This window comes from Oncorhynchus nerka, linkage group LG17 (assembly GCF_034236695.1).
Source record: "Oncorhynchus nerka isolate Pitt River linkage group LG17, Oner_Uvic_2.0, whole genome shotgun sequence".
Taxonomy (NCBI): domain Eukaryota; kingdom Metazoa; phylum Chordata; class Actinopteri; order Salmoniformes; family Salmonidae; genus Oncorhynchus; species Oncorhynchus nerka.
The window spans coordinates 39376097-39388857 of NC_088412.1; the positions used below are offsets into that span (position 1 = coordinate 39376097).

Genomic DNA, 12761 nt, shown 5'->3' on the forward strand with positions numbered 1-12761 from the left:
GTGGGATTAACAACAAGACTACCTTTAAAACGGTATAAGGTACACGTATGTCTGAGGAATTTTAATTATGAGATTTCTGTTGTTTTGAATTTGGCGCCCTGCACTTTCACTGGCTGTTGTCATATCGATCCCGTTAACGGGACTGCAGCCCTAAGAAGTGTTTAAGAATGTGAAATGTCAGAATAATAGTAGAGAGAATGATTTATTTCAGCGTTTATTTCTTTCATCACTTTCCCAGTGGGTAAGAAGTTTACATACACTCAATTAGTATTTGGTAGCATTACCTTTAAATTGTTTAACTTGGGTCAAACGTTACGGGTAGCATTCCACAGGCTTCCCACAATAAGTTGAGTGAATTTTGTCCCATTCCTCATGGCAGAGCTGGTGTAACTGAGTAAGGCTTGTAGTAGGCCTCCTTACTCACACAGGCTTTTTCAGTTTTACCCACAAATTATCTATAGGAGTGAGGTCAGGGCTTTGTGATGGCCACTCCAATACCTTGACTTTATTGTCCTTAGGCCATTTTGCCACAACTTTAGAAGTATGCTTGGGGTCATTGTCCATTTGGAAGACCCATTTGTGACCAAGCTTTAACTTCCTGACTGATGTCTTGAGAGTTTTTGCACCAAACTACGTTCATCTCTAGGAGACAGAACGCGTCTCGTTCCTGAGCGATATGACGGCTGTGTGGTCCCATGGTGTTTATACTTGCATACTATTGCTTGTACAGATGAACGTGGTACCTTCAGGCTTTTGGAAATTGCTCCCAATGATGAACCAGTCTTCTAGAGGTCTAAAATATTTTTTCTGAGGTCTTGGCTAATTTATTTTGATTTTCCCATGATGTCAAGCAAAGAGGCACTGAGTTTGAAGGTAGGCCTTGAAATAACATCCACAGGTACACCTCAATTGACTCAAATTATGTCAATTAGCCTATCAGAGGCTTCTAAAGCCATGACAACATTTTCTGGAATTTTCCAAGCTGTTTAAAAGCACAGTCAACTCAGTGTATGTAAACTTCTGACCCACTGAAATTGGGATACAGTGAATTATAAGTTAAATAATCTGACTGTAAACAATTGTTGGAAAAATTACTTGTATCATGCACAAAGTAGATGTCATAACCGACTTGGCAAAACTATAGTATGTTAACAAGAAATTAGTGGAGTGGTTGAAAAACGAGTTCTAATGGCTCCATCCAAAGTGTATGTAAAGTTCTGACTTCAACTGTAGATCGTGATGTTTCTAAGGTGACTGTCATCAATGTGTTCAGAGTCCCTGGTTCAAGCCCAGGTTGGGGTGAGGCGAGTGATGAAAGCAACACTTTTACATACATATAAACTCATAAATTGTATTGTATATATTTTAGCTATTAAAGAAACATCTCATATAGATCATATAGATCATTCAGGCCATAAAGGATAAGAAGAGAAAGAGAGGAGCACCCAGTTGAAAGGGTGCAGATTTGAACACGTACACTAGGGGTTGGTCTGTGTTTGTGTCTATATTGCAAGTGTCTACATATAAAGTATGCTGTATGTGTTAAGTCTGTCTATATCTCTACAGAAGGCAAGTCTATCGTTGTGCCTATAGTCAGTCTACAGTCTTTGACTGTCAGTTTGCATAGCAAGTCAGTCTCCATAAGAGGTCAAGTCAGTCATAAGAGAAAGTCTTTAGGTCGGTCAGCATTAGAGATGTCAGTCCAGCAGAGATTAGTCTCTATAAGAGGTCAGTCTCTTTGAGGGGAGGGTATGGGTTAAGGGACTGTACAGTGGTCTGGTCTTTTCTCCCAGTGCACCTCACTAGTCATACAGAGGAGAGCACCTCCCCTGACGTCTCCCTCTCCCTCTCCTTCTGTTCAGCTCTCTCCACATTCATCACGGTGAAGGGGTGTTCTTTGGCCAGTTGGTCACGGTCTACCCTTAAGCTGCTCTGGACCTCTCGATATTTGGTGGAGGTGAAGCCAGTCTTGGAAAGGACCTCAGTATAACGTCTCTTCAGCTCAGGGTCGGGACAGAACAAGTACTCATACAGAGTTGCGGCTGTCACACGCCCAGCACTGGGCCTACCCAGTACACCTGAGATGAGAGAGGGAGAACTATTAGTATACTGTATTTACCCGTGTGGGTATGTATGTGTTGGTGTGTGTGTCTATGGGTGCATCAGTATGAGAGCATAGCAGTGTGTTTGATGTATATGATGTACAGTATATCACAAAATATTGTCTCACCTCACATTTGTGTAAATATTTGAGTATATCTTTTTATGTGAACTGAACTGAACACTGAAGAAATGACACTTTGCTACAATGTAAAGTAGTGAGTGTACAGCTTGTATAACAGTGTAAATTTGCTGTCCCCTCAAAATTACTCAACACACAGCATTAATGTCTAAACCGCTGGCAACAAAAGTGAGTACACCCCTAAGTGGAAATGTCCAAATTGGGCCCAGTGCCATTATCCCTCCCGGTGTCATGTGACTCGTTAGTGTTACAAGGTCTCAGGTGTGAATGGGGAGCAGGTGTGTTAAATTTGGTGTCATCACTCTCACACTCCCTCATACTGACTGGTCACTGGAAGTTCAACATGGCACCTCATGGCAAAGAAATCTCTGAGGATCTGAAAAAAAAAATTGTTGCTCTACATAAAGATGGCCTGGGCTATAAGAAGATTGCCAAGACCCTGAAACTGAGCTGCAGCACGGTGGCCAAGACCATACAGCGGTTTAACTGGACAGGTTCCATTCAGAACAGGCCTCGCCATGGTCGACCAAAGAAGTTCAGTGCACGTGCTCAGTGTCATATCCAGAGGTTGTCTTTGGGAAATAGGCGTATGAGTGCTGCCAGCATTGCTGCAGAGGTTGAAGGGGTGGGGGTCAGCCTGTCAGTGCTCAGACCATACGCCGTACACTGCATCAAATTGGTCTGCATGGCTGTCGGCCCAGAAGGAAGCCTCTTCTACAGATGATGCTCAAGAAAGGCCGTAAAACAGTTTGCTGAAGACAAGCAGACTAAGGACATGGATTACTGGAACCATGTCCTGTTGTCTGATGAGACCAAGATAAACGTATTTGGTTCAGATGGTGTCAAGCGTGTGTAGCGGCAACCAGGTGAGGAGTACAAAGACAAGTGTGTCTTACCTACAGTCAAGCATGGTGGTGGGAGTGTCATGGTCTGGGGCTGCATGAGTGCTGCCAGCACTGGGGAGCTACAGTTCATAGAGGGAACCATGAATGCCAACATGTACTGTGACATACTGAAGCAGAGCATGATCCCCTCCCTTCGGAGACTGGGCTGCAGGGCAGTATTCCAACATGATAACGACCCCAAACACACCTCCAAGACGACCACTGCCTTGCTAAAGACGCTGAGGGTAAAGGTGATGGACTGGCTAAGCATGTCTCCAGACCTAAACCCCATTGAGCATCTGTGGGGCATCCTCAAACGGAAGGTGGAGGAGTGGAGGAGGAAGAGGACTCCAGTGGCAACCTGTGAAGCTCTGGTGAACTCCATGACCAAGAGGGTTAAGGCAGTGCTTTAAAATGATGGTGGCCACACAAAATATTGACACTTTGGCTCAATTTGGACATTTTCACTTAGGGGTGTACTCACTTTTGTTGCCAGCGGTTTAGACATTAATGGCTGTGTGTTGAGTTATTTTGAGGGGACAGCCAATTTACACTGTTATACAAGCTGTACACTCACTACTTTACATTGTAGCAAAGTGTCATTTCTCCAGTGTTGTCACATGAAAAGATATACTCAAATATTTACAAAAATATGAGGTGTACTCACTTTTGTGATATACTGTATATGAGTTAAGTTCTGAGACAGGATGTTTTTGGTTTTGTTTGAGTGATTGCACGTGGTTGTATATTCATGTGTGTAGTTTGTACATGGTTGTATGTGCATTGTGTATCATTTGTTCTCTCTCACCCAGTGGTTCTCCCAGCTCCAGGTGACCATGGCAGGTCCAAATGATCGAGCGGGGTTCATACTGGCACCAGTGAAGGGGATCTAAACAGAAGAGTATAGAGATATTACACAAATACACTATTTGAGACATTCTAACCCGAGGACTAGTGTAGTTTCCCTGGTTAATTTGGCCCCATGTAGCAACATGGCCAGTTTGGCAACCCATCATGGATATCGGATGACCAGACTCCTACACTGGCTATGGCTAGGGTTGCAATGGAACATTCAGTAATTTTGGTAATTAACTGGTAATCTATGGCAATCTATGGTAACTTTCAGAATTTATACTTGAACAACTTGTGTTATTCAAAATGTTTTCATATAGCATTCCGGTTTTATATCTGTGTCCATATTGTCCATGAGTTTCTAGTGGTTCAAGGGGAAATCGCCATAGTAGGGCTCTAAAGTGCGACGAAATATTTTGATGCGACCTGAAGTTTTATTTTGGGAGCACTGGGACAATGAAAAAATAACCAAGATAATAATTATTGTAATCATCAGGCTACCCTGTACCGTTGTTCCCGAGTGCTTTAGAGAAACAAGCGAGTGCAGATTTGTTTGTGTGAAGGTTGAATCCTTACTACAGAGAAAAACGGCTTGCTTCTAGCCCAACAAGGTCAAAAGATCTGACCCATTTAACAGGTGTTGTGCCGAAAATCTCCCCCTGCCAGAATCCCCCTCTAATTTCCTTAATTTTGTAGCTAGAGTCAAATACTTTCTGTGACACACATCAGAATCAAATACTTTCTGTAGAACACACTTCACGTCAGCCGTTTTCTCTGTAGTAAGGATTCAACCTTCACACAAACAAATCTGCACTCGCTAGGCAACCGAAATTAAATAATTTACATTTACATTACATTTAAGTCATTTAGCAGATAATACATAATATGATACATAATTCATGTATGTGTGTTATATTAAACATAGAGGAGGGAGTAAAATGATGGCAATCAATAAACATTTCAGAACAACTATGGCTGAATTATTATCCTTACACTTTCAAAAATGCTAGTCGAAAAGGAGCAGTCAGAGCGTACAATCATGGCTATCCGAACAGCAGAGGATGAGGTCACATATGACCCAAAAAAGATTTTCATGATTTTTACTGCAAACTATATACCTCTGAGAGAAAACACACGGAGGCAGAACTCCACTCTTTCCTAGAGGGAATCTCGCTACCTAAACTATCAGAGACCGACCAAGAAGATCTCAACTCCCCCTTCACTCCTGAGGAGATCCTGGAGGCAATTACCTCCATGCCACCTAATAAGTCCCCAGGCCCAGATGGATTCCCAGAGTTCTACAAAGCTTTTGGCCCCAGCTCAGCCCTATCTTCATGCCAATGCTGGAGGATTTTGCAAAAATGGAGTTCTCCCAGACTCAATGCACACAGCTCGCATTACAGTGTTGCTAAAAAAGGACAAGGACCCCCTATCCTGCTCGTCCTTCCGGCCCATAAGCTTTTTGGATTTCGACTATAAAATAATTACCAAATTGCTCGCCAAAAGACTAAACACTCTTCTTCCCAAAATAATAAAAGCGGACCAAACCGGATTTATTGGAGACAGATACTCTTCTGATAACATTCGCCGTCTTTTTGATATTATTGATCAAGTAAACGCACAGAAGACCCCTGTCCTGCTGGCTTCACTGGATGCCGAGAAGGCGTTTGACAGGATGGAGTGGAGCTTTCTGTTTTCAGTCTTAGAAAAGTTCAATATGGGCCCAAATTTTATTTTATTTATTACATTTTATTTATTACATTTTATTAAAATCACTATACTCTCATCCCAAAGCCATGGTGACTACCAATGGACTGAACTCTGACAGATTCCCTCTGGAACGGGGCACAAGACAAGGGTGCTCGCTGTCCCCGCTGCTCTACTTGTTGGGGCGGAGCCTCTGGCAGAGCTGATAAGGAGCAATCCAAGTATTATGGGTGTTTCTGCAGGCGGCCTGCAGCACAAGATTTCGCTTACGCAGATGATGTCTTGCTCTACATATCCAACCCTGAGAAATCCCTCCCTCTCATTTTAGACACAATTGCTCAGTATGGCAAGTTTTCAGGTTATAAGATCAATTTGAACAAATCCACTGTCTGCCCTCTCAATATTACACTCACCAGCTCTATGAAGACACTTTGTCCTTTCCAATGGAAAACACAGGGGTTTCAATACCTCGGGATCTTCATAACACCACATCTGAATAGCCTTTTTAAGGAAAATTATCTTCCACTCCTGGATCGAATCAAGAACGATCTCCAAACCTGGATCTCCCTCCCAATTAGCTTAGTAGGAAGAATTAATGTAATCCGTATGAACGTCCTCCCTAGACTGAACTACTTATTTCAGATGCTCCCATGCTATCTCCCAGTTTCCTTCTTCAAAACAACTAACCAAAGCATCACCAAATTTATATGGGGCAATAAAAACCTAGGATCAAGTTTTCCACTCTATCGAAACCTGAATCTAAGGGTGGTCTTGCCCTTCCCTCCCTTCAATTGTACTACTGGTCTGCCCAAATCCGCAACATGCTAACATGGATCACAAACAGACAAGAGTCAACGTGGATTCAGATAGAACCCCAATCCTGTGGTTCATTGCCTAAAGCTCAATTATATTCATTAATAACTTTAGTGAAGTGGGCAACATAGCCAAAACCTTTGTGATTTACAGCACCTACTAGTGTGGAGGGACTGTAAGAAATACCTGGGCATTTACTCCCAAATATGTTCTCACTCGCCTTTAGTAGGCAACCCAGACTTGCCAAAAGCCCCTGAGGGATGCCAACTTTAATCTTTGTCATACTCTAGGAATCAGGACCTTTTCAGACCTATATCATCAGAAAACCACTACACTGAAATCCTTTCAAGAGCTCTGCAGTGAATTCGATGTGCCAAGATCCCATTTTAAATATCTAAAAATTGGACATGTAATTTCCTCATTTACCTCCAAGAGGAGGTTTAGAACTCAGTTGAATGAAGTTGAAACCATTCTTGTCACAGAACAATCCATTAAAGGCAAAATATCTTACATCTATAGACTCCTTTCTGACTCCTTTGAAAATAATCTGGGAAAAGGACCTTGGTCTGACTATCAGTGATGAGTTATGGGCGGAGGTTTGCGACAGGGTATACTGCTCCTCTACCAGTGTAAAAATGATAGAATCTAATTACAAATTTTTGTACAAATTTTATTATACTCCTTTGAGACTCCATAGAATGAAAACAGATATGACTCCTAACTGTAAAATATGTACCTCTGAAAGTGGAACCTATATGCATGTATTTTGGAGCTGTAGGGAGATTGCCAGATTCTGGCAATCTGTACATACTGCTGCACAGAAAATACTAGAGGTACAGTTTGATATGACCCCGTGTATCTATCTTCTTAATGCCCAGCAGGACTTTGTTCTTGATCCTGACAGAGAAAATTTGCTTATGACAATTACATACTTTGCTAAGAAATGTATTCTTCTATTGTGGGCCTCTAATACCCCTCCTACATTTAAAATGTGGATTGACCAGATTGTTGACTTTCTTCCTCTTGAAAAGCTCACTTATGACCTCCACAAGAGACAGCCCAAGTTTGATAGACTCTGGTCTCCACTATTCAACTATCTTTCAAACTGGACAGAGTGGACTAGCCACAGATACATGTTGTGTAAGGTACTGTAAAACCTAAAAACGAATTATTGGCCCCGTCATCTCAGCGAATGCTTGAAATAGCTGATAAGAACCTTGATAGTGCTGCTGCAAGTGTTATATGTTTTTTTGTGTGTTTTTATTTTAATTTCGTTTTTGAGTACGTATGTATGTGTATGTATGTATGTATGTATGTATGTATGTATATGTGTGTATGTATGTACCTATGTATGTATGTATGTATGTACATATATATGCACTAGGAAAATAAATAGATTAAGAAAAATAAATGTTTTTATTTGACTTTATCATTAATTTTAATTGTATTTTAATTTTTAATTTTTCAAATGTACTATTATTTTTTACTCTTATTTTTTTTTTTTTAAGCCTGTCACATCTGTGAATGTGGAATGTGTTTGTTGGTTGATTGAAAAACAACAAGAGATGACGAATTTTAGCAAAGAGATTTATTTATAGACTAATACAAAATCGGTTGTGGATTTAGGTACGGGCAACATGACCAGCCGTGCGGGCGGGGGCAGGCGCTGAACGGGGGGTTCGCTCAGGGCGCCACAACTACTTGAAACAAATAGCCAAGCCGAAAACTGCAGACAAAAATGCTTTCTGCTACTAAGATCAGTGAAATGTAGGCTAAACTGACAACAGAGTGAAGAGCAGAAATCTCAACTAGCAAGCAAGTCACAGCAATGAAGAACGCGAAGGGGGGGAGAATTCTTTCAGGGGGAGATTTTCAGCACAACACCAGCGCAACATTTCTATCTTCCTATCGCAGGGATCACATTTTACGTTCAAAAACCATGTCCCGGTCTGTTCTAAAACTACTCGCGCGTCGACGTTGTTAACCATTTGTTTATACTTTCTTCAGTCATGTTACCTCATTGGCTAGCTAGCTCACAACCTGGTAACTTTAACCAGTATATCTAAACATTAAAAAGGCACAGAAAGAAAGGAAAAGGAGATTTAAAAAAGGGGGGCCGTCACTAGTTACCACAACCACAAAGTCATAATTATACCTAAACCCTGCCTATCTCTACTATTTATCTTCTTAAGATCCGGTGTTAAATTTAACCATCAATGTAACCTAACCTTAACCACACTGCTAACTGTATACCCAACCCTAACCTTAAATTAAGACCAAAAAGCGTTTTGTTTTCATGCATTTTCATAATAAAGCCATTTTATTTTGTGGCTGTGGTAACTAGTGACAACAATATAGAAACCTAATATTCCACAAATGACTTCATTTCAATAAAACATTTTAGCTTTTATAATTTACAGTGTTACATATTAGTTTCTATGACACAACATGTGCTTCAAAAATAGCTAGAAACTCATATAGGACTCCACATCTAGTTTCCTACAACTCATCCGAACTTCCTGGATCTGCACTTCATCTCTCCCTGTTACAATAAATATCTTGGTTAATTCATTCCTGTTTTCTGGTCTGAGTCTGCTCTTGGGTTCCCCTGTGCTGCTCCGCCTAACACCCACACCCTGCAAAAATAAAAATAACTCCTTGCCGTTCATGAACTAACACTCACACTTGACTTTTTCCTACTAGCACTGCCTTTGCTGATAGCTAATAGCTGGAGTAATTTTAAGTCACTCAGGACAAGAGTGTCTGCTAGAATTACAATAAATGTAATTTAAAATGTAGCCTAATGAGAAAACACTCCAACTACTGTCTGTTTTGGTGCCAAAACATTTACTACAAAGACAAATTGACATTGTAAAATATATATAGTGTGTAATAACATATTTCATGCTGAAACACTCATGAATGGTATTCATTAAGTTGATGTTTTATATTTATGATTTACAGCTTTGTCATTACATGTTTTAATCATACTTGGTTATTTTATATATTTTACATGTAACAAGGCCACACAGAGGGCCAGAGATAGACGCTTCGTGATAATCTGAAGTGTCTACCCAAAAATGGCCACTAGATGTCATGCGATAAAATTCCCCTAAACCTTTGAAAACTACCAAAATTCTGATAGTTTACAGGTAAACCTGAAATGTTATCAGTAATATACCCTCCCTTTGCAACCATAGCTATGGCTAAAAACAGGTTAGGGTTGAGGGCAGGGCTAGAGTTAGGTTTAGGTGTAGGGGTAATGTTAGGGTTAGTGTTCCTTGTTGACTGATGAAGTGTTGCTAACTATTTTGGCTACCTGAGGTACTACTCACAGCAAACAGGTGTCCAATGCAGACAGAGACGCCAATGGCCAGGGCAGCCGAGCCCTTCAGGTCGCTGCGTTTGGGAGTCACAGGTGGCGAACACGGTGAAGGCAAGACGAGCTCAAAGGTGATGAAGAATTCTATCACCAGAGCGTGACCCACGGAGATACTGGTGTTCACCTGGGGAGAGTCACATGACCTTGGTTAGCCAACAGGAGAGGATGTAATGCCCGTACAGAAGACATGAGGACAAGGTCCCAAATGGCACCCTATTTCCTAAACTTTCCGTGGAAAGGTTTCTACATGGAACAAAAGGGTTAAAGGATTCCCACTGGGCACACACTAGTTAAATCAACGTTGTTTCCAGGTAATTTCAATGAAACTACGTTGAACCAACGTGAAATAGACGTTGAATTGACGTCTGTGCCAACTGGATTAGTTTATGGGGCCAGCCAAATAACATATTTAAGCTCTAGATATAGCACCTTTTTTCAAAGTGTGTAGTTTCTCCTCAATGATGATGAAAACAGCTAATATACCCTATAATAAGTCAACAGAATTCGCTGTCAGACAAAATACTCTACACACTCAACGTATATTCATTCTACACTTAAGACAACTATTTCAGTGACATTTAAAGTCCAGAGTCAGTCTCCCCCTCTTCCTTACTGATGTGACGCCCAACTCGCCTCGGACGGAGCCTGGAGTAACCCCGTAGAGCACAGCCGCCCCACCACGGCCCCCAGACACTGGGCCAGCAGGTAAAACACAGCCTTTGCCAGGCTGAGTCTCCGGTCACCACCATGGCAGTGGTCACCGCAGGGTTAATATGGGCACCGCTGATGTGTCCGAAGCACTGGACCAGGGTGGCGATACTGAGTCCGAAGCAAAGGGAGATGAGGACCAGGTCAGGGTGGGGTGGATGCTCCTCCTCAACCGCCCAGTTGATGGTGGAACCCAGGCTGAGGAGCACGAAGATCATCATGGCCAGAAACTCGCCCTGACGCAACGCCAAAACTCCTGCGTCCAGATCCCCTTGAAGGCAGCCATGATCCTGTCACTAGCGCAACACGCAGGCCAGGAAGGAAAAGAGATGGGTAGGCACTGTTCGGCACAGAAAGGAATCACACACCGGGACCAACACGTCCTGCAGAGGGGAGAGGAAAGAGGATGAGGAGATGATGAAGAAGAGGAGTGAGGGAGATAACGAGAGAGTGGGGGAGATAATGAGAGAGAGAGAGGGGAGAGGAAAGAGGATGAGGAGATGATGAAGAAGAGGAGTGAGGGAGATAATGAGAGAGTGGGGAGATAATGAGAGAGAGAGAGAGAGAGAGAGAGAGAGAGAGAGAGAGAGAGAGAGAGAGAGGAACAAAAAAACAGTGTGAGAAAGGAGACAAGGAGAAATCAGGTGCCCTCCTGCTTCACTCACTTGGAGCTTAAAAATATCCATCAACTTCCCCTCACTGCTGATATAGGCTACACTGCTCAGTTTGGATAGGGATCAGACAGATCATCGCTGTCCATCATGAAGTCTTTCGAGTTCCTCTGCCATTCTAGCTCTAATTTGCGTGTAATTCCTATGGAAATGTGTTCCATTTGAGTGGCTCGCTCTGCGCACTCAACATTCCGGGAAGCAAAGATGGGAGAGAAGCAGGGGGCAGAAGAGAGACGATGGGACAACAGAGATGATAAACAACCCCACACCGAATGAGAATGAGAGTGCAGACCAAAGCCTACCAAAATGGGCAGGACAGAGAACACAACAGAAAAAAACAACTAAATAATACAATGCCATTTTCGTTATAAAAATAACCAAGGTTATATATTAGGCTGCAAAAGGGACACATTCTTTTATATTAATGTATGTGGGGAGAATAACTAATAATGCAGGTAGGCTGAAAATAAATCCATATCACCAAGGAATGAATAGGTTACCTATCAAACAAACTTAACGGAAAATCTATCAATAAACCAATAGTATAGGCCATGAAAGACTAATTTTACCGGCAACTTTCCTCCTTACATTTTCTGAAATATTAACGCGGGTATAATCTCCACTCAAATGTAATCCTATTTGTGATGGCATATACCCACGAACCTAAGCTACATATAAAAACAAGTAAATCTAAAACTTAAACACTTTCAAAGCACATGCACCTGCACAGACACATGTCGGAGACATAACTATTGTAATCAAAACCGTCCTTGTACTCCATTGTAACTACTTACGTGGGAATGGAGCTGTCTGGAGCTGTGGAGAAGTGTGTGTGAGTGAGTTTGGAAGTTTGGAAGCAACCTTGAAGGCAGTGGTGGAAAAAAGTACCCAATTGTCACACTTGAGAAAAAAAGTGAATATATCTTAATAGAAAATGATTCAATTGAAAGGAAAGAGTAAAATTCTACTTGAGTAAAGTCTAAAAATATTTGGTTTAAATATACTTAAGTATCACAAGTAAATGTAATTGCACAAGTATACTTAAGTATCAAAAGAAAAAAAAGTAAAAAAGTATAAATAATTTCAAATTTCTTATATTAATCAAACCAGATGTCACAAATTGTATTTATTGTATTTACTGTTAGCCAGGGCACACTCCAACACTCAGACATAATTTACAATGAAGCATTTGTGTTTAGTGAGTCAGCCAGATCAGAGGGAGTAAGGGATGACCAGGGATGTTCTCTTTATAAGTGCAAATTTGGCAATTGCCCTGTCCTGTTAAGCATTCCAAATGTAACACGTATTTTGGGTGTCTGAGAAAATGTATGGATTAAAAAGTTCATTATTTTGTTTTGTAATGTAAGCGGAGTAAAAGTAAAAGTTACTAAAAATATATAAATAAAAAGTAAAGTACAGATACCCACAAAAACTACTTAAATGGTATTTTTACTTAAAGTATTTTACACCACTGCTTTAAGGATATTAATAAAGGTCTAACC

General features: G+C 41.3%; 1 pseudogene; it reads right to left on the reverse strand.

Moving 5' to 3' along the window:
* Positions 1-1294: 1294 nt before the first annotated feature.
* LOC135561327 (aquaporin-4-like) lies at positions 1295-11910 on the reverse strand (annotated as a pseudogene).
* Positions 11911-12761: the final 851 nt, after the last annotated feature.